The following is a 19,423-nucleotide window of genomic DNA, read 5'->3' as shown; positions in this document are numbered from 1 at the left end:
TGTATTTGGAATCTCAAAAGGAAAATTTAAAAAAAAAAAAAAGGTAAACGAAGGACATAATTATGGGAGAAGGATCAGAAAAACCAATCCCCAAAGTTGTCCTTAGTTGATATCAAAACCGAGCAAAGCTACCACTTTGAAAAGAGAATGAAGACATTGTAATTGCTTTTGCCCTGGTTTTGAGGAATGTTGTGGCTTTTTAAAACAAAGTGGGGAAAAATAAAATAAAGAATTAAGTACTTTACACGGATGAGAGGTAGGAGAATGACTCCAAATATCAACAGGATATGACTCTTGCGCGGATGGGGCAAGGCCTGCATTGCGGGGCGAGAAGGTTCTCCAAGAAGGAAGCAAAGGCCTTCCCCAGGAATTTGGGCCACACCTGCATCTCAAGGTCTGGCCGCCCTAAGGCAACAACTCCACTCAACCCCATTTCCTCCCTCCTCCCTCCTCATGGGCCCAGAGTCACTAGAACCTAGAACCTCGACCTTGCCGGCCTCCCACTGCCTCTGTTCCAGCTTAACTTTCAAGTTCTCCCGTCCCTTGGCCTTTTCTCCCAAAATGTGGCCCGACCTCTCGCTCCTCAAAAGAGACCAAGAGGCCTCTGGAGACAAAAAGAAGGCTCTCCTGCATCCCTGAAACTCACTGGTGACACACAGGTCCCACTCAGGTAAGTGCTCAGCTCCCCCTAACGTGAAAGCAAACGCTTAAGGTCAGGCGTGTAGTCAAGATGTTGTCACCAACCTCCGGCTTCTGGCTGCTCTGGCAGCACGGGGTACCTGTCCTCCCTGCGGTCGGGATTCACTCACCTGCGTGTCCGCTCACGAGGCCGTTGCGCCTCCACGCCAGCGCCGACAGAGGGCGCCCGCGGCGAGCTTCGCCGCCCTCAACCACGCACCTCGTTAGGCCTGAGACCAACCAGCTTCAGGAGACTTCAGCCTGATCCACCTCCGCCTGCGGCACAGAGCCAGGGAAATGGCAGTGTGGTCTAATGGATAGTTATCTCTGCTTCCTTCATAGGGGAGGAGTTACCTGCCTTGATCCTAGGGTGTCTCATTTAGGGACATAGTGATGACCTTAAAATCCAGGTTGCAGTTGTCAATTATGACCATATATCCCTCCATTTATCTGTTTGCTTATTTACAACAAATATCCCTTGAGGTCCCTGATGTGTTGTGAGTGCTGTGGAGTACCCAGGCACTCCTGACAGAGTAGATCCAGCTGCTGTCGTGTTGGGTGCACATTCAAATGGGACTCACCTGGTAGCATTTTAAGGAGGCCATGCATGCCTAACTGCTAGCACATGCTCAGGCGTCAGGAAATGCTGGTGCTTTTTAACCATTATTAAGTGTCAGCATGGACATCAATTTTATCCTCTTCCTTCAAGGCAAGGGATTGTTTCATTCCTGGTTCCCCCAGAGCTGGGTATTAATAATAGCTCAAAGAGAGCTCAATAAATGAAGGATTTGATTGAATAAGTGCATGCTCTGGATCTCTAGAAGTGTGGCACTGATTGAAGGGGCAGAACCCCACCACAGGTGAGGCAAATACCACTAGGGCTGGTTGTCTGCCTACTGCTAACCTCAAGGTAACCTTCCTTCTGGAAAAGGATTTCATATTTAAGGGACTGCCCACTCTCTGAAGAAAAATGGAAACTCTTCTGGCTGAAAAGCCCAGACCCACCCGTGGTTGAAAGTTGCCAATGGCACTCTGAGTGTTAACTGCCCCCTACCTCTTCTGTGTGCATATTTAGGGGTGCCCAGAGGTTTCAGTGCTCTGAAAAACTTTCCCTTGAAGTTTTCTCTCAAAGGAGCTAATCAGAGATGATAATTCACACTCATGGCTTGTAAAAACAGATCTTGGACAAATGAGAATCCTCAGCTTGCTTTTGGGTACTTTAAGGTTTTGGCTCCTCAGAAAGCATCTGAACCCAGCAGCCTGTTTCTCCTTTCTACCTAGCACAGCTGGAGCTGATTTTTTTTTTTCTTTTAAATGAATTTCAAAAAGATGCATTAGTCTTGTATTTCTATATAACAAATCACCACTGGTTTAGCAGCTGTCTGCATCACGCATGTATTATCTATCTCACAGTGTCTGTGTATCGACATCTGTCAGGCTTCTGAGCTCTTTGCTCCAGATCTCACAAGGCTGTGCTAAAGTTGGCTGCTGCATCCTCATCTGGAGGCTCCACCAGGGAAAGATCCTCTTCAGAACTCTCTCGAATTGTTGGCAGAATTTATTTCCTTGTGTTTGTATGACTGAGGTCCCCTTGTCTTGCTAGCTGTTGACCAAGGACCACTCTCAGCTCCTAAAGGCCACTCTCTGATCCCTTCTACAGACCCCCTGACACTCCAGTCTCTTAAAATTCAGCCTGACTTTTAATTAATTCAAAGCCCACTGGTTAGGAACCTAATCATGTGAGGGATCCCATCACGTTCATAGGAAAGTGACTTATACAAATGTCTTAGTCACTTTGGGCTACTATAAAAAATACCTTAGCCTGGGTGATTTAAACAAAAAGGATTTTTCTCACAGTTTTGGAGGCTGGAAAGTCTGCAGATCAAGGTGGAGGCCAGTTTTGTTCCTGGTGAGGGCCCTCTTCCTGGTTTGCAGAGGAGCACCATCTTGCCATATCCTCACAACATAGAGGGAGAGATCATTTCTCTCATGCCTTTTCTTAGGCATGCTAACACTATATATGAGGGCTCCACCCTCCTGAACTATTCACCTCCCAAAAGTTCTACCTTCTGGGCTGGGGATATAGCTCAGTTGGTAGAGTGCTTGCCTCCCATGCACAAGGCCCTGGGTTCAATCCCCAGCACCACCACCAAAAAGGAAAAAAAAAAAAAAGGGTTCTCCCTCCTAACACCATCACATTACAGATTAGGGCTTCAACACAGGAGTCATAAGGACACTCAAGCATTAACCCATATCAATGGGACCTGTAGCTAAAGGAGTGAGACTCTTGCAAATCAACTTAGAATTCTGCCTATTACAGGAAAATAAGTCAAGAAAAGCTATTGGAGAATGCTCATTTACAGACATCAGGTTTCTATCTCACATAACTAATCTATAAAGGTCACAGTGTTTCCAGGACCAAAAGGAACCTTCTTCCCATGTCGAGGCCTTAGTCCTCTCCAAACTTCCCATTCCCCTCTTCACCTCTGCACAATTGGGAGTAAGAACCATCGCTGGGACTCAGAGGATAAAAGGCACATACGAAGGGCCAGAAGGAAGGAAGACCCCACGGTGCCTCCGGGTTGGCAGCGAGGCAGCAATTACAGTGGAGGGGTCAGAGTGGCATACCTGGGTCAGGGCCAGGTTTGCCGCTTCCCTGGCAACCCTCATCAGAGTCTGGCCTCTGAATGTCCGCTTCTGCATTAATAAGAGCCTCCCAGGGTTATCGCAAGCACTGGGTGATACACTGTGTAATACCTAACACAGTATCTGCCTGGCGAGAATAAATTAGCTGGGAAAAAATAAAACCCCCCAGAAAGCAGTTTAGAGAAGAAGTTGCTGTTTCTCGTGGCATCTACTGGGTGCCCAGCACCATGGAGGGAAGTGCGGAGTGTACAGATGCCCACACAGCATGGGGTCTGACCTCGGTACATGCACCACTGAGTTGGAAAGACAAAGCCACTCACCCAGTGAACGCTTTCACAGAGGGATGGCTCGTGAGCACAAGAGTTCTTTCTCAGGAAGTCTCACCCAGAGCCTGTGAGCATGTGGCCTCACAAGGTGTTCCTGGTCAGCTTGGGGGCCCTGCTTTACCTCTGCAGCTCAGCTTTCTAGATCCAGAACCTCATTCTAGATCCAGAACCTTCATGGTGACTACACCTAAAGTGCCTGAAGTATCACACAAGGAGGGACCTGCCTGCAGGCACCTCAGTGACACGCAGCAGGCCATAAATGCTCACCCAAGAGTCAGGGGATGGCTCCATTCATCTCTGCTGGGTAGGAGGAAAGATCTGGTCGCACTACCCCCGGCGGCCCTGGTGGGACCAGAGATGGCCAACAGTGCTGTTTTCCTCCTGCTGCTGCTCTAACAGATTGCCACAAAGCTGGCAGCTGAAAGCAACACAGATTTGTTATCTTACAATTCTAGAGGACAGTAGTCTAAATCAGCTTCACTGGGCTAGAATCAAGGGGTCACCAGTTCACCTACCTTCTGTGAGCTTGTGGAGGAATTCCTTCTTTGCTTTCTCCAGCATCTAAAGACTGCCTGCCTGGCTCTGCACCACTCCAACCCCTACTTCCCTCATCACATCCCCTCTCTGGCTTGCACATTCCTGCCTCCCTCTCAAAGACCCTTGTGGTTGCATTGGGTTCACCTGGATAGTCTAGGAGACTCTCTCTACCTCCAGATCCTGAGTCACATCTGCAAGGTCCCTTTTTCAGTATGATAGCATAGTCACTGGTGCAGGGATTAAAACACCGACATTTCAGAGACCCATTATTTTGCTTATCACAGGCGTCTACTTCTCAGAAGTGGATACCTGTGAGCCTATCCTCTCCCCACAAAGATTCAGAAAACAACAAACCATCTCTAACCATCGCCCTGATCATATTAAACACATTTTCATAGATGTAGTTTTGTTGAAGTTTTTATAAGGAAAAGGTGCGGGGCTCCAGACATCAGGAAAGAATGACTGATCATTACGGCCTGCTTCTTAATGACACCGATCGGGCACCATTTAACAAGATTTGAAAACAGCACCTGTATTTCATAGTATTCTAACATTCTTCACTTCAGTGTTTGCAAACAACTGTGATCGTCGCTAACACCTATGTTCCCCTACCTTGCTTTCTACCTGTTCTCTAAATTGACTTGATACTGCATTTTTTTTTGACAGTTCAGTGACAGACACAAATTACTTCACTGTTACCATGGTAACTAAGGCATCGCCAAACAGGAAAAAATTAAAGTGAAAGGAGGAGGGAATAGTCCAAATTGGCATTAATGAGCCATTGTCCAGGTGAAACCTGCGCTAATTGTTCAGGCTTCGGGACTGCATAGTAGAGACCCTCAGTCAGTCAGTCAGTCACCAGGGGAAGTCACCCAAGTGAGCCAGAATGTCATCTCTTCCAAGAAGCAATGGTTCAAAGTTTACAGAGCCTTCTACTCTCCTTACTTATGCATCTCTTATTTGGATCGTCTCCTTTGTTTTTCATCTCCTCCTGCTTTTCCCCTTCTGAACACATTAGTTACTATGGAAACATTGGTGTGAATGTCAGAAGGCTCAGCTCGGAAATGCTTCATAAAGTCAATTTATAGAATGGTCTGACATTTATCTCATGTTTGGGAAATTTAAAGAATTTGTGATATTCATGACCACGGACAGGGGTGGGTGGTAAATATTGTGCTATATATGGATTTTAAAATTTGTTTTATATACACTGTGAAAACATCAGGTTTTGTCTTTTAGAGGGAGAATAGCAACAAAAACAGGAGTCTGGTTTGGGATTTGAAATTGGATTCATTTCCCTCAGTTCAGGGAGGATTTCCACCTTCTCAGTTTGTAGAGCTGACTAGAATCTCTTGTGTCAAAATAAATGCTTTTTGAAAAAAAATTATGGCTGGCTTATTCTTTTTAACTTTAACCTGACAATAAGATAAATGGTATTACCCATAATAGTAGACATAGGGTAATAGGACACAGAAATGTTAATGTCCACACTATAAAAATTCTTATTTTATCAAAACGAATTTCAGAGTTATGAGTTACCCTACAGAATAAAAATGATAGCTAATGATTCTAACACATCTACTGTGCATTAGAACCCCTTCTAAGGACATTATATGTAGGAATTCATGTGATCCTCACCACAGACAGTGAGGTAGGTGCCATCATTAAAAATTATTACACAAGAGGAAACTGAGGCACAGAACCATTATGTAACTCATCCAAGTACGTGAGGAAAGCAAGATTCAAACCAAAGTTCAGCTCCTGACCATCATGCACAATTCCTTCTCGATGAAAGAGCAAAACCATACTGACCACATGTCCAGACCCAGAGTCTTGAGTTCTCAGTTCCAGACTAAAAAGACAATCTAATCATGAACTTTACTGCCTCTCTGAAGATATCACACAGACCTTAAGACTTGTGCCATTGGAGTTGAAGATATTGTGGGTTCCTAATGATTACAGTGTGATGATGAGCAGTTTAGGGTTAAATTGGGTTTTCAACTTGCAGGCTCTTATGTATTGCTGTGCAGAAGACGGCGAAAATGTTTTCCTAAATGATCAGCAGGAAAGCTCGAAAGAACTGGAAAGATCTTGAAATTAACTCCATTGTATGCCATCAGAACTTTACACAGAAAATCCAGGGTCCATCTATGAGGCAGCATTTATTCTTTGCCACCCAGTGTTGCCCGTATCCTTTGGCAGCAGCTCCCAGTTTTTGTCTGAGCCAGACCTGCTCAGGTCATGTTCTGCACCTGCCTGATCCCAGGATCAATCAGGTGGCCCAGGACCAGGGCCAATCAGCATATCTCACCCCCATGACCTCAGTGATTGGCTTAAAGACAGGCACGTGACCCAGTCAGAGCCAATGAAATGCTCTTAAGATTTTTCCTGGGAATGCTCACACAGGGAGACAGCAGAAAACCTGACTGTGGAAAGAGTTGAGGATCCTAATCCTCCTCCCCACCACGTGGAGGTGGTCTGGAGCTAACAGATGCTACCAGGTACAGAGACCCAAACCTTGGCAACAAAAAGTAGGTAAACGATTAAGAGAAACCCAGCTAAATGGCATCATTGGAGCCCTGGACATGAGTGTTCAAAAATCTGTTAACCATTTCAATTACTGACTCCATAAGTCACCACGACCACAACTCTTCCTCCTCCTCCTCCATCTTCTTCATCTCCTTCCCTCCCAGGCTCCGCCTCCTCCTCATGCTAAATACATGCAAGCTGGCTTACAATAAACAGAGAGTTCCGATGGACACAACACGAAGCAATATGCATGTTTAGGGCAGATGCCACATCTTCACCTTCTTGGTAAACTAGCAAAGATGCCCTTAGCTGAGATTTCAAAATTCATAAACCTCTGAAAACCCAAAATCTCTTTGTAACTCATGTGGTAGCAATGACCACAGATATGACCTGGGTGGACATGAGGCTAATCATAGTGTTTAGTTACACCACTTACTGTCCATATGTTTATGTTTTGCTGTAGAACAATACATGTTTGTGATGATAGGATGCCACACAGACCCTATCAAAAGTCTAGCTCCTTATTACCCTGTGTACATGTATGATTGTATGAATGACGTGACTCTGCGTCATGTACAGCCAGAGAAATGAAAAGTTGTGCTCCATTTGTGTACACTGAGTTGAAATGCATTCTGCTTTCGTGTATAACTAATGACAACAAATTTTAAAAAGTGTCCAGCTGTGTAAGGCACACAAATTCCCATCATTACTAAATAAAAAAACTATAACTGCTGAAACTTCAAAGGTTTTGGATAAAAGACCATGGACTTCTACTCACACTATAAATTGGATGAATAAAATGATTGAATAAATAAGTACTTACTCTCTTGATAGGATGGATCCTGAGTTAGCTAATGACACTGCTTGAGTCACAAGATGAAAGTATCCATCATACCCAAATTATAATGAAAGTCAAATTATGTTCACATGCCAGACAATGGACATACATCAAATCAGACACCAGTTTGATAAACACCCAGAGTGAAAAAATTCTAAAGTTCAGGACGAAAGCAAAAGAAATCAAGTATATGGAAGAAGAACTTTGAGAATAGGGAGTAGAGAACCTGCTGCCTGACTCTGTCAAGCTGCACCACACTACTGACTAGAGACACTCTAAAACCAGAAAGACTTCAGATGCTGAGTGCATGCGGCTTTGACATTGACTAAGCCTTGAAGTCCATACTCCACATCCATGGGGGGCTCATGCTGAGTTCTCATTATATACATAAGTGTGTATACACGTATATACATATATACATATACACACACATATACATATTTTAAAAAAATTTAGCTCTATAACAAAGAAAACTGTCATGCTATGCAATATTTGATGAATGAGTGCTGGAAACTAATTAGACATCATCCTAAAGTAGCAAACATTTGAGTCATGACTCATCTATTTTCTTCTTCTATCCCTTGCCTAAAACAGTAGCTAGTACACCATATGTATTTCATATGTGCTTTATGAACAAGTGAAATAAATACTACATTCTGACACTTCTACCTTCTGACAGCACAGACAAGTTGCCAATGGGACAACTGACAGAGGGGAGAGAAAAACTGAAGAAAGAAGAAAACCCCAGAGGCGATGACCCGTGGATGCACAAAGATTCTCCATGGGCCCATGATCAGTGGTAACCAAATTTAGATCGGTAATCCCCAAGACGCCTTCCAGCCCCATGACGACATGATTCTTCTGCATACAAAGAAGAGAAAACCTAAAAGGGTGCAGATAGAAGTGTGTGAATTACCTAAAACACTGGCTAGTAGAGCATGAAATAATTCCTAAAATTTAAAGAGGAACACACAAACACACACACACACACACACACACACACACACACACACACACCATACATATGATAAGTATCTCCTTCATATATATTGAAAAGTCTGAGAAATATTGAATCCTTGTCTCCCTATTAAGAAGATCTCCCATGTCCAAAGCACCAAGCTGTAAGAACCCAGCTGGCTTTAGGGTCTCCTCTCTCTCTCTCCAGAGCCAAACCCAGCACATTTCCAAAATGTTTGATTTTTTCCCATGACATTGCTCAAATTTAACCTGTCTTTTCCACGGTAATCGTTCTTAACCGCTCCCCACTCCAGTTTCTCCTTCGATCTCCCTTGCACACAATTGCCAGATTAGTTTTCTGAAGGAAAAGCATCGATCCCAGCACTCTGCCTCCGAGAGACCCCATTCTCTTGAGCAGCATTTCACTACCTTCAGTGAAATGATACCACATGTTCCTATTACCTCTCCCACCTCGTCAGCCACCCCTTTCCAGCTTTCAAAACAGAAGCACTGTTCTCTGCCTGTCCTTTAAAAGGTTGGAATTCCTTAAACTTCAGTCATAGCCCCTCTTCTTTTTCAACACCATCCTTTTAGATGACCCCATTACAAAGCCTTCATTTTTTTTTTTTTTACATAGGGCAATGATGTTTATTTTTTTTCCCTTCCCCCCCACCCCTCCCACCCCTCTTTCCCTCTATACAGTCCTTCCTTCCTTCATTCTTACCACACTCCTTATCCCTAACCCTAAACCTAACCCTAAACCTAATGCTAACCGCTCCCACCCCCCCATTATATGTCCTCATCCGCTTATCAGCGAGATCATTCGTCCTTTAGTTTTTTGAGATTGACTTATCTCACTTAGCATGATATTCTCCAATTTCATCCATTTGCCTACAAATGCCATAATTTTATTATTCTTCATTGCGGAGTAATATTCCATTATATATATATACCACGGTTTCTTTATCCATTCATCAACTGAAGGGCATCTAGGTTGGTTCCACAATCTGGCTATGGTGAATTGAGCAGCAATGAACATTGATGTGGCTGTATCTCTGCAGTATGCTGATTTTAAGTCCTTTGGGTATAGGCCAAGGAGTGGGATAGCTGGGTCAAATGGTGTTTCCATTCCAAGCTTTCTGAGGAATCTCCACACTGCTTTCCAGAGTGGCTGCACTAATTTGCAACCCCACCAGCAATGTATGAGTGTTCCTTTTTCACCACATCCTCGCCAACACCTATTGTTGCTTGTATTCTTGATAATCGCCATTCTAATTGGGGTGAGATGAAATCTTAGGGTAGTTTTGATTTGCATTTCCCTTATTACTAGGGATGTTGAACATTTTTTCATGTATGTTGATTACTTGTACATCTTCTTCTGTGAAGTGTCTGTTCATTTCCTTAGCCCATTTGTTGATTGGATTATTTGTATTCTTCGTGTAGAGTTTTTTGAGTTCTTTATAGATTCTGGAAATTAGCGCTCTATCTGAGGTATGGTTGGCAAAGATATTCTCCCACTCTGTAGGCTCTCTCTTCACATTTCTGATAGTTTCATTGCTGAGAGAAAGCTTTTTAGTTTGAATCTATCCCAGTTGTTGATTCTTGCTTTTATTTCTTGTGCTATGGGAGTCCTGTTAAGGAAGTCTGATCCTAAGCCAACAAGTTGAAGATTTGGACCTACTTTTTCTTCTGTAAGATGCAGGGTCTCTGGTCTGATTCTGAGGTCCTTGATCCATTTTGAGTTGAGTTTTGTGTAGGGTGAGAGATAGAGGTTTAATTTCATTCTGTTGCATATGGTTTTCCAGTTTTCCCAGCACCATTTGTTGAAGAGGCTATCTTTTCTCCATTGCATATTTTTGGCACCTTTGTCTAGTATGAGAAAATTGTATTTATTTGGGTTTGTGTCTGTGTCCTCTATTCTGTACCATTGATCTACCAGTCTATTTTGGTACCAATACCATGCCGTTTTTGTTACTATTGCTTTGTAGTAGAGTTGAAGATCTGGTATTGCAATACCCCCTGCTTCGCTCTTGCTACTGAGGATTGCTTTAGCTATTCTAGGTTTTTTATTCTTCCAGATGAATTTCATAATTGCCTGCTCTATTTCTGCAAGGTACATCATTGGGATTTTAATTGGAATTGCATTGAATCTGTATAGCACTTTAGGTAGTATAGCCATTTTGACAATATTAATTCTGCCTATCCAGGAACATGGGAGATCTTTCCATCTTCTAAGGTTTTCTTGAATTTCTTTCTTTAGTGTTCTGTAGTTCTCATTGTAGAGGTCTTTCACCTCTTTTGTGAGATTGATTCCCAAGTATTTTATTTTTTCGATGCTATTGTGAATGGGGTAGTTTTCCTAATTTCTCTTTCTGAAGATTCATCACTTATGTATAAAAATGCATTGGATTTATGAGCATTGATCTTGTAACCTGCTACTTTACTGAATTCACTTATGAGTTCTAAAAGTTTTCTGGTGGAATTTCCAGGTTCCTCTAAATATATAATCATGTCATCAGCGAACAGGGATAGTTTGAGTTCTTCTTTTCCTATTCGTATCCCTTTAATTTCTTTGGTTTGTCTGATTGCTCTGGGCTAGAGTCTCAAGGACAATGTTGAATAGAAGTGGTGAAAGAGGGCATCCCTGCTTTGTTCCAGTTTTTAGGGGGAACGCTTTCAGTTTTTCACCATTTAGAATGATATTAGCCATCGGCTTAGCGTCGATGGCCTTTATAATGTTAAGGAATGTTCCCACTACCCCAATTTTTTCTAGTGTTTTGAGCATGAAGGGATGCTGTATTTTATCGAATGCTTTTTCTGCATCTATTGAAATAATCATGTGATTCTTAACTTTAAGTCTGTTGATATGGTGAATGACATTTATTGATTTCTGGATGTTGAACCAACCTTGCATCCCTGGGATAAAACCCACTTGATCCTGGTGCACTATCTTTTTAATATATATTTGTATGCGATTTGCTAAAATTTTGTTGAGAATTTTCGCGTCGATGTTCATTAAGGATATTGGTCTGAAATTTTCTTTCCTCGATGTGTCTCTGTCTGGTTTAGGTATCAGGGTGATATCGGCTTCATAGAACGAGTTTGGGAGGGTTCCCTCCTCTTCTATTTCATGGAATAGTTTGAGGAGTATTGGAATGAGCTCTTCTTTAAAGGTTTTGTAGAACTTGGCTGAGAACCCATCTGGTCCTGGACTTTTCTTTGTTGGTAGACTTTTGATGACCTCTTCTATTTCATTGCTTGAAATTGGTTTATTTAAGTTGTGTATGTCCTCCTCGTTCAGTTTAGGTAATTCATATGTCTCTAGAAATTTGTTGATGTCTTTGAGGTTTTCTGTTTTGTTGGAGTATAGATTTTCGAAATAGCTTCTAATTATGTTTTGTATTTCACTCGTGTCTGTTGTGATGTTTTGTTGTTCATTCCGAATTTTAGTAATTTGAGTTTTCTCCCTCTTTCTCCTTGTTAGTGTGGCTAAGGGTTTATCAATTTTATTTATTTTTTCAAAGAACCAACTATTTATTTTGTTAATTTTTCCAATTGTTTCTTTTGTTTCGATTTCGTTGATTTCGGCTCTGATTTTAACTATTTTCTGTCTTCTACTACTTTTGGTATTGGTCTGCTCTTCTTTTTCTAGCGCTTTGAGCTGTAGTGTTAAGTCGTTTATTTGTTGATTTCTACTTCTTTTTTTGAATGCGCCCCATGAAATAAATCTTCCTCTAAGTACTGCTTTCATAGTGTCCCAGAGATTTTGATATGATGTGTCTTTGTTCTCGTTTACTTCTAAGAATTTTTTTATTTCCCTCCTGATGTCTTCTGTTATCCATTCATCATATAATAGTGTATTATTTAAACTCCAGGTGTTGGGAGTAGTTTATGTTTTTTATTCTCTCATTTATTTCTAATTTCAATCCATTATGATCTGATAGAGTACAAGGTAGTATCTCTATCTTCTTGTATTTGCTAACAGTAGCTTTGTGGCATAAAATATGGTCTATTTTAGAGAAGGATCCATGTGCTGCTGAGAAGAAAGTGTATTCGTTCTTTGTTGGATGGTATATTCTATATATGTCCGTTAAGTCTAAATTGTTGATTGTGTTGTTGAGATCTATAGTTTCTTTATTCAATTTTTGTTTGGACAATCTATCCAGTAGTGAGAGAGGTGTGTTAAAATCGCCTAGTATTATTGTGTTGTGGTCTATTTGATTTCTGGAATTGAGAAGGATTTGTTTGACGTATGTGGATGAGCCAATGTTCAGGGCATAGATATTTATGATTGTTATGTCTTGCTGATTTATGCTTCCCTTAAGAAGCATGTAATGTCCTTCTTTATCCCTTCTGACTAGTTTTGGTTTGAAGTCCACATTATCTGAAATGAGGATGGATACTCCAGCTTTTTTGCTGTGTCCGTGTGCATGGTATGTTTTTCCCCATCCTTTCACCTTTAGTCTATGGGTGTCTCTTTCTATGAGATGAGTCTCTTGCAGGCAGCATATTGTTGGATTTTTCTTTTTAATTCAATCTGCCAGTCTGTGTCTTTTGATTGATGAATTCAGGCCATTAACATTCAGGGTTATTATTGTGATATGATTTGTATTCCCAGTCAATTGACTCATATTTGTTTTTGACATGATTTGGTTTCTCCTTTATTTGGCTATTCCTTTAGGCTAGCGCCTCCTGTTGCTGATTTGCATCATTGTTTTTCATCTCTTCCTCATGGAATATTTTGCTGAGAATGTTCTGTAATGCTGGCTCTCTTTTTGTAAATTCCTTTAGCTTTTGTTTATCATGGAAGGATCTTATTTCATCGTCAAATTTGAAGGTAAGTTTTGCTGGGTATAAGATTCTTGGTTGGCATCCGTTTTCTTTCAGGGCTTGGTATATGTTGTTCCAGGCCCTTCTAGCTTTTAGGGTCTGGATTGAAAAATCTGCTGATATTCTTATTGGTTTCCCTCTGAATGTAATTTGATTCTTTTCTCTCGCGGCCTTTAAAATTCTGTCTTTATTTTGTATGTTAGGTATTTTCATAATAATGTGCCTTGGTGTGGGTCTGTTGTAATTTTGTATGTTTGGAGTTCTATAAGCTTCTTGTACTTGGTTTTCCATTTCATTCTTCAGATTTGGGAAATTTTCTGATATTATTTCATTGAATAGATTGTTCATTCCTTTGGTTTGTTTCTCTAAGCCTTCCTCAATCCCAATAATTCTTAAATTTGACCTTTTCATGATATCCCATGATTCTTGTAGATTCTGTTCATGATTTCTTACCATCTTTTCTGTTTGGCCAACTTTGTTTTCAAGATTAAATAATTTGTCTTCAATGTCTGAGGTTCTGTCTTCCAGGTGTTCTATCCTATTGGTTATGCTTTCTATGGAGTTTTTAACTTGGTTTATTGTTTCCTTCATTTCAAGTATTTCAGTTTGTTTTTTTTTTCAGTATCTCTAACTCTTTATTGAAATGATCTCTTGCTTTCCATATTTGGTCTTTTAACTGTTGATTGCTGCGATCATTTAATGCCTGCATTTGCTCTTTCATCTCCTCCTTCAATGCCTGCATTTGCTCTTTCATCTCCTCATTAGCTTCCCTGATCGTTTTACTTATGTACATTCTGAACTCCCTTTCTGACATTTCTTCTGCTGTGCTGTCATTGGGTTTTATTGATGTAGTATCTAGGTTTGTTTGGGACATTTTCTTCCCTTGTTTTCTCATATTGGTCAGCTGTCAGTGGGACCCTGAGATATTGCCGTTTTCCGCTATTGGCTTATAGTGTCCCGGTAGATTTCCAGTGTATCACCTCCCAGCCTTCAGTAGCCTGATGTCTTGGAGGAATCTGATAATGCAGTGCATCGGAAGAAAACTGCCCCTAGCCCCCTACTGGTTCCACGGTTTGGAGCTGGCTCTGTGCGGAAAGGCTCTCACTGTGGGCCTGCACCGTGCAGCTGGCCATGTGGGAGGAGCCCACTGCCGGAGTGTGGAAGGCTACCTTGGGAAGACCCTAGCTGCCCTGCCCGGCTCCGATAAGCCACCTCTATCTGGGCCTGCCACCCGGGCCGAGCTTTACCCAGTGGGCAGACTCACCTGTGGCTCTATTTCAGTCCGAGTCTCTCAATGCCTCCCCTTCTTAACTCCTGGGTTCTGGAGCGACTGGGGATGCAGTCACCCTCTAGGCCACCATCTTGGATCACCCCGTGAAGAGAGCCTGCGGCCGGAGTGAGCAGAGCCGCCTGAAGAGGTCTCTGGCTGCCCTGCCCTGATCCCAGAGGCTGCTTGCGGATCGAAACTCTCCGTTGGTTCAGGGGCTTGTGGCTGGTTCTATGTAGAAAGCCTCTCACTGGGCGGTCTGCTCCGAGAAGCTAGCCTTGAAAGGTACCTCCCACCGCAGGGGTCCAGGCTACTTGGGGAAGTCTCTGGCTGCCCTGTCCTGGTCCCTGAAGCTGCTTGCGTGCCAGAGTACGCTGTGCTGCGCTGGTTCCAGGACTTGGAGCTTGTTCTGGTCAGAAAGGCTCTCACTAGCGGGCCTGCTCCAGGAACCTGGAGAAGCTGGCTGTGTGGGCGGGGCCCACCGCCGGAGTGTGCAGGGCTGCCTGTGGAAGACTCTAGCTGCCCTGCCCGGCTCCGATAAGCCACCTCTATCTGGGCTTGCCACCCGGGCCGAGCTTTACCTAGTGGGCAGACTCACCCGTGGCTCTATTTCAGTCCGAGTCTCTCAATGCCTCCCCTTCTTAACTCCTGGGTTCTGGAGTGACTGGGGGTGCAGTCACCCTCTAGGCCGCCATCTTGGATCTCCACAAAGCCTTCATTAACCACTCCCCTACTCTGGGTCTCTGTGCACTTCCTATCGCGGATATTCCGTATGGATGGGAGCTTCTAAGTACTCGTTTGGGTCTGGCATTTTTCACTTGGCATCATGTTTTCAAGGACCATCTATGTTGGATGCATTTCGTTCCTTTATATGACTGGATGATACTCCATTGTATGGATAACCACATTTTACTTATTCATTCGTCTGTTGACAACCATTTGGATGGTTTTCACCCGTGATCTAGTGTGAATGCTGCTGCTGTGAATATTGGTGTCCAAGTTTTGGCTTCAACACCAGATTTTTAATTCTTTGAGGCATATATCTATGAGACAAATTACTGGATCTTAAAAGTATTTCTATGTTTAACTTATAGAAGAACTGCCAAATTATTGTCCACAATGGGTAATAAAAACAACCATTTTACATTTCCACCAGCAATGTATGAGGGTTTCACTTTCTTCATGTGCTTGTCAACGCTTGTTCTCTTCTGCTTGTTAAATTCTGGCCGTCCTGGTACATGTGAAGTGGTAGTTCAGTGTGTCTTTGATGTGCACAGCTTAATGACCAAGCATCTTTGTGTATGCTTGATAGTCAACTGTATATCTTCTATTGAAAAATGTCTTTTTCGGTTCATTGTCCATTTTTTAAATTATTATTTTTTTTTTATTTTTACAGACTGCATTTTGATTCATTGTACACAAATGGGTACAACTTTTCGTTTCTCTGGTTGTACATAATGTAGATTCACACCATTCGTGTGATCGTGGGTCAAAACTACACAGGGTAATGATGTCTGTCTCATTCCACCATCTTTCATACCCCACTCCTCCCTCTCATTTTCCTCTATGTAATCTAAAGTTCCTCCATTCTTCTCTTACTCACACACTCCTCCCCCATTATGTATCATCATCCAGAGAAAACATTCAGCCTTTGGTTTTTTTGGGTTTGGCTTATTTCACTTAGCATTATATTCTCCAATTCCATCCATTTATCTGCAAATGCCATAATATTATTCTTTGTGGCTGAATAATATTCCTTTGTGTATATATGCCACAGTTTCTTTATCCATTCATCTTTTGAAGGGTATCTAGGTTGGTTCCACAATCTAGCTATTGTGAATTGAGTTGCTATAACATTGATGTGACTGTGTTACTGTAGTATGCTAATTTTAAGTCCTTTGGGTATAAACCTAGGAGTGGGATAACTGGATCAAAAGTGGGTCCATTCCAAGTTTTCTGAGGAATCTCCATACTGCTTTCCAGAGTGACTGTACCAATTTGCAATCCCACCAGCAATATATGAGTGTGTTTTTTTCCCCACATCCACGCCAACATCTATTATTTCTTGTGTTCTTGATAGCAGCCATTCTAATTGGAGTAAGATGAAATCATAGAATGATTTTAATTTGCATTTCTCTAATTACCAGAGATGTTGGTATATATACACAATGGAATATTATTTAGCCATAAATAATATTATGGCATTTGCAGAAAAATGGATGGAATTGGAGAATATCATGCTAAGTGAAATAAGTCATATATTAATCACCTGTATATCTTCTTCTGTAAAGTGTCTAGTTCCTTGGTCCATTTATTGGTTGGGTTCTTTGAATTTTTGGGGTAAAGTTTTATAAGTTCTTCATAAATTTTGGAGATTAGTGCTCCATCTGAAGTGCGTGTGGAAAAGATTTTCCCCCCTTCTGTAGGTTCTCTTCACATTATTGATTGTATCCTTTTAGTTTAAATCCATCCCATTTACATCCAGGGTACACTTCTTGACTGAACTCTTCATAATTTCAAAGTACACCTCTGTGGGATTATCAATGTCTGTTGCCCTCTAGATTCAAATCTCAAGATCTTTAAATTTTATCCTAAAATAGTCTAGACCCTCAATGATGTAACCTTTCTAATCTTTTTGTGTTTGGTACTACGATTGAAGCCAGGAGTGCTTTCCCCCTGAGCTACATCCCCAGCCCTTTTTATTTCTTATTTTGAGGCAGGGTCTCCCTAAGGTGCTGAAGGTCTCACCAAGTTGCTGAGGCTGGCCACAAACTTGTGATCTTCCTGAGTAGCAATGATAACAGGAATACACCCCATACCCAGTTCCCTTCTATTCTCAGCCACAACTATTTTCCTTCACATTCCCATCCTCGTCCCTGATTCTGTTGACATTGTTGTTTACCTGTTTCATCTTACTCTATTTTCTATAGATATTCTGTTATCACTCTCATTCTTCATTCATCATTTAGATTTAATTTATAGAGGACCTACTATGTATTGGGAGTACAGGACTGGAGCTACAGAACACAGTAAACCTTGATTTCAGATACAAAGGAAATATGGAAATAGGTCTATAAACAAATATCTACAAGCCCAGATCAAAGCTGATATGAAAATGACTTGTACAAATTAGTCTGAGAACAGAGAAACCCAGTAATGTCAGCAGAGCTCTAATATAAGATGTGTCCTTTTAACAAGGTCTTGGAAAATGAATAAGAATGGGAAAGGGGCTGAGCATGGTGGCACATGCCTGTAATCCCAGGGACTTGGGAGGCTGAGGCAGGAGGATCACAAGTTCAAAGCCAGCCTCAGCAACTTAGCCAGGCACTTAGCAACTCAACAAGAACTGTCTCTAAATAAAATATTTTAAAAAGGGCTAGGGATGTGGCTCAGTGGTTAAGAACCCCTGGTACCAAAAAAATAAGTTAAAAAAAAGAGTGGGAAAGGTGAGACTTACAGGCATATGGCATTTGCACAATGGGAAATCACAATGAAACATGTCTCTGAACCTGTCAGGAGAGCAAGTGGTCCCAAGTGTCTGGCACACAGACATGGGCAGTAGGTGATACTGAAAGGAGGGATGTCATTATCTCTTAGATGCAACTGACAGGTCCTACTTTGATCAACTGTCCTTCTCCCTCACACCAGAAGGACGAGTATAACTTTCCAACGAGATACTAATGTACCCTAAGACAGAACAATGGAAATGTGTCGTAGCATAAAACTCTGTAGTGGGGAGATCCTCAGTGGCTCCTATGAATCCTGGGCCCTGGTGTTCGTGCCTTCCCTTGAGTTTGGGTAGAACCCATATCAAGATGACAAAAGCAAAGGGATTTTGCTGATGTGATTAAGGTCCTAAATCAGCTGACTTTGACAAATTAAAACACAGAGTATGCAGAGGGAAGGTGACTAAATCTGAAGTAGGCAGCCAGGACCCTCCCTGAAACAAGAAACTCTTCTCACAAGGTTGATAACAACCTCTGTCATGATGCAGTCACAGAAGAATTCTGCCAACTTCCTGAACTATCTTGGACATTAACTCTTCCCCAGTCAAGCCTCCAGATGTGAATCCAGCCCAGACCAACACCTGGATCGTTGCCCTGGGAGACCCTGAGCAGAGGACTCAGTTAAACCATCCTATACTCTTGTGCTAAAGAAACCATAATAATAAATGTGAGTTGATGCTGCTAAGTTTTTGGTAACTGGTTATGCAGCAACAGGAAATGAATATCGTCTTGATGCTAGACAAGATGTTTATTATTGTTGCTGTTGCTATCATGTATTTTTTTTAATGTATTTGCCCAAATGCTTAGATATCTAACCCTTTAAATATTTGACTGACAAAATACACTAGTTAGAACAAAATGGAAATGTTTCTAGCCAATTCACCAATAATGCAAAGTGATAACAGAATGCTCCAAATTGACATGCTCTGCTTCACAGAAGAATACGTAACTTTTTGTTGTATTTTGTTGTTGTTGTTGTTGTTGTTGCTCAGATTCTTAGTCTTAGCAGTTTCTTCAGCTCATGATGAACGAGTTGCTCTCAGATGAAGGAAAAAAAAAAAAACAGATACAGAAACATATCAGCTTTGAGGATCAAAACACAGCCATTAAGAGTTATGCTTATTGCACAACATGCACTTGCACATCAAATTGTCAACAGCCTGTTTGTGCCATACTGTGTTCCTCACTTCCGCTCTTTGGGTTGGTATCTTTGAATAATTTTGAAATAGGGAGTTGATGACCCAGCATCAAATAAGTCACTGATATGAATTTATATATGATAAAAAAGAAGGAATTGAGAGCCTTTATG

The 19,423-nt window shown here is 41.8% G+C and overlaps 1 non-coding gene across 1 annotated transcript; it reads left to right on the top strand.

Moving 5' to 3' along the window:
- The first annotated feature begins 2,754 nt into the window (after positions 1-2,754).
- On the top strand, positions 2,755-2,827 carry Trnag-ccc (transfer RNA glycine (anticodon CCC)). Its single transcript has one exon. It is a non-coding gene; the product is annotated as a tRNA-Gly (tRNA).
- The last annotated feature ends 16,596 nt before the right edge of the window (positions 2,828-19,423 follow it).

This window comes from Sciurus carolinensis, chromosome 4 (assembly GCF_902686445.1).
Source record: "Sciurus carolinensis chromosome 4, mSciCar1.2, whole genome shotgun sequence".
In the NCBI taxonomy this organism is placed as follows: Eukaryota; Metazoa; Chordata; class Mammalia; order Rodentia; family Sciuridae; genus Sciurus; species Sciurus carolinensis.
Note: the sequence above shows the minus strand (reverse complement) of the source record. Positions and strands in the feature narration are given on the sequence as shown.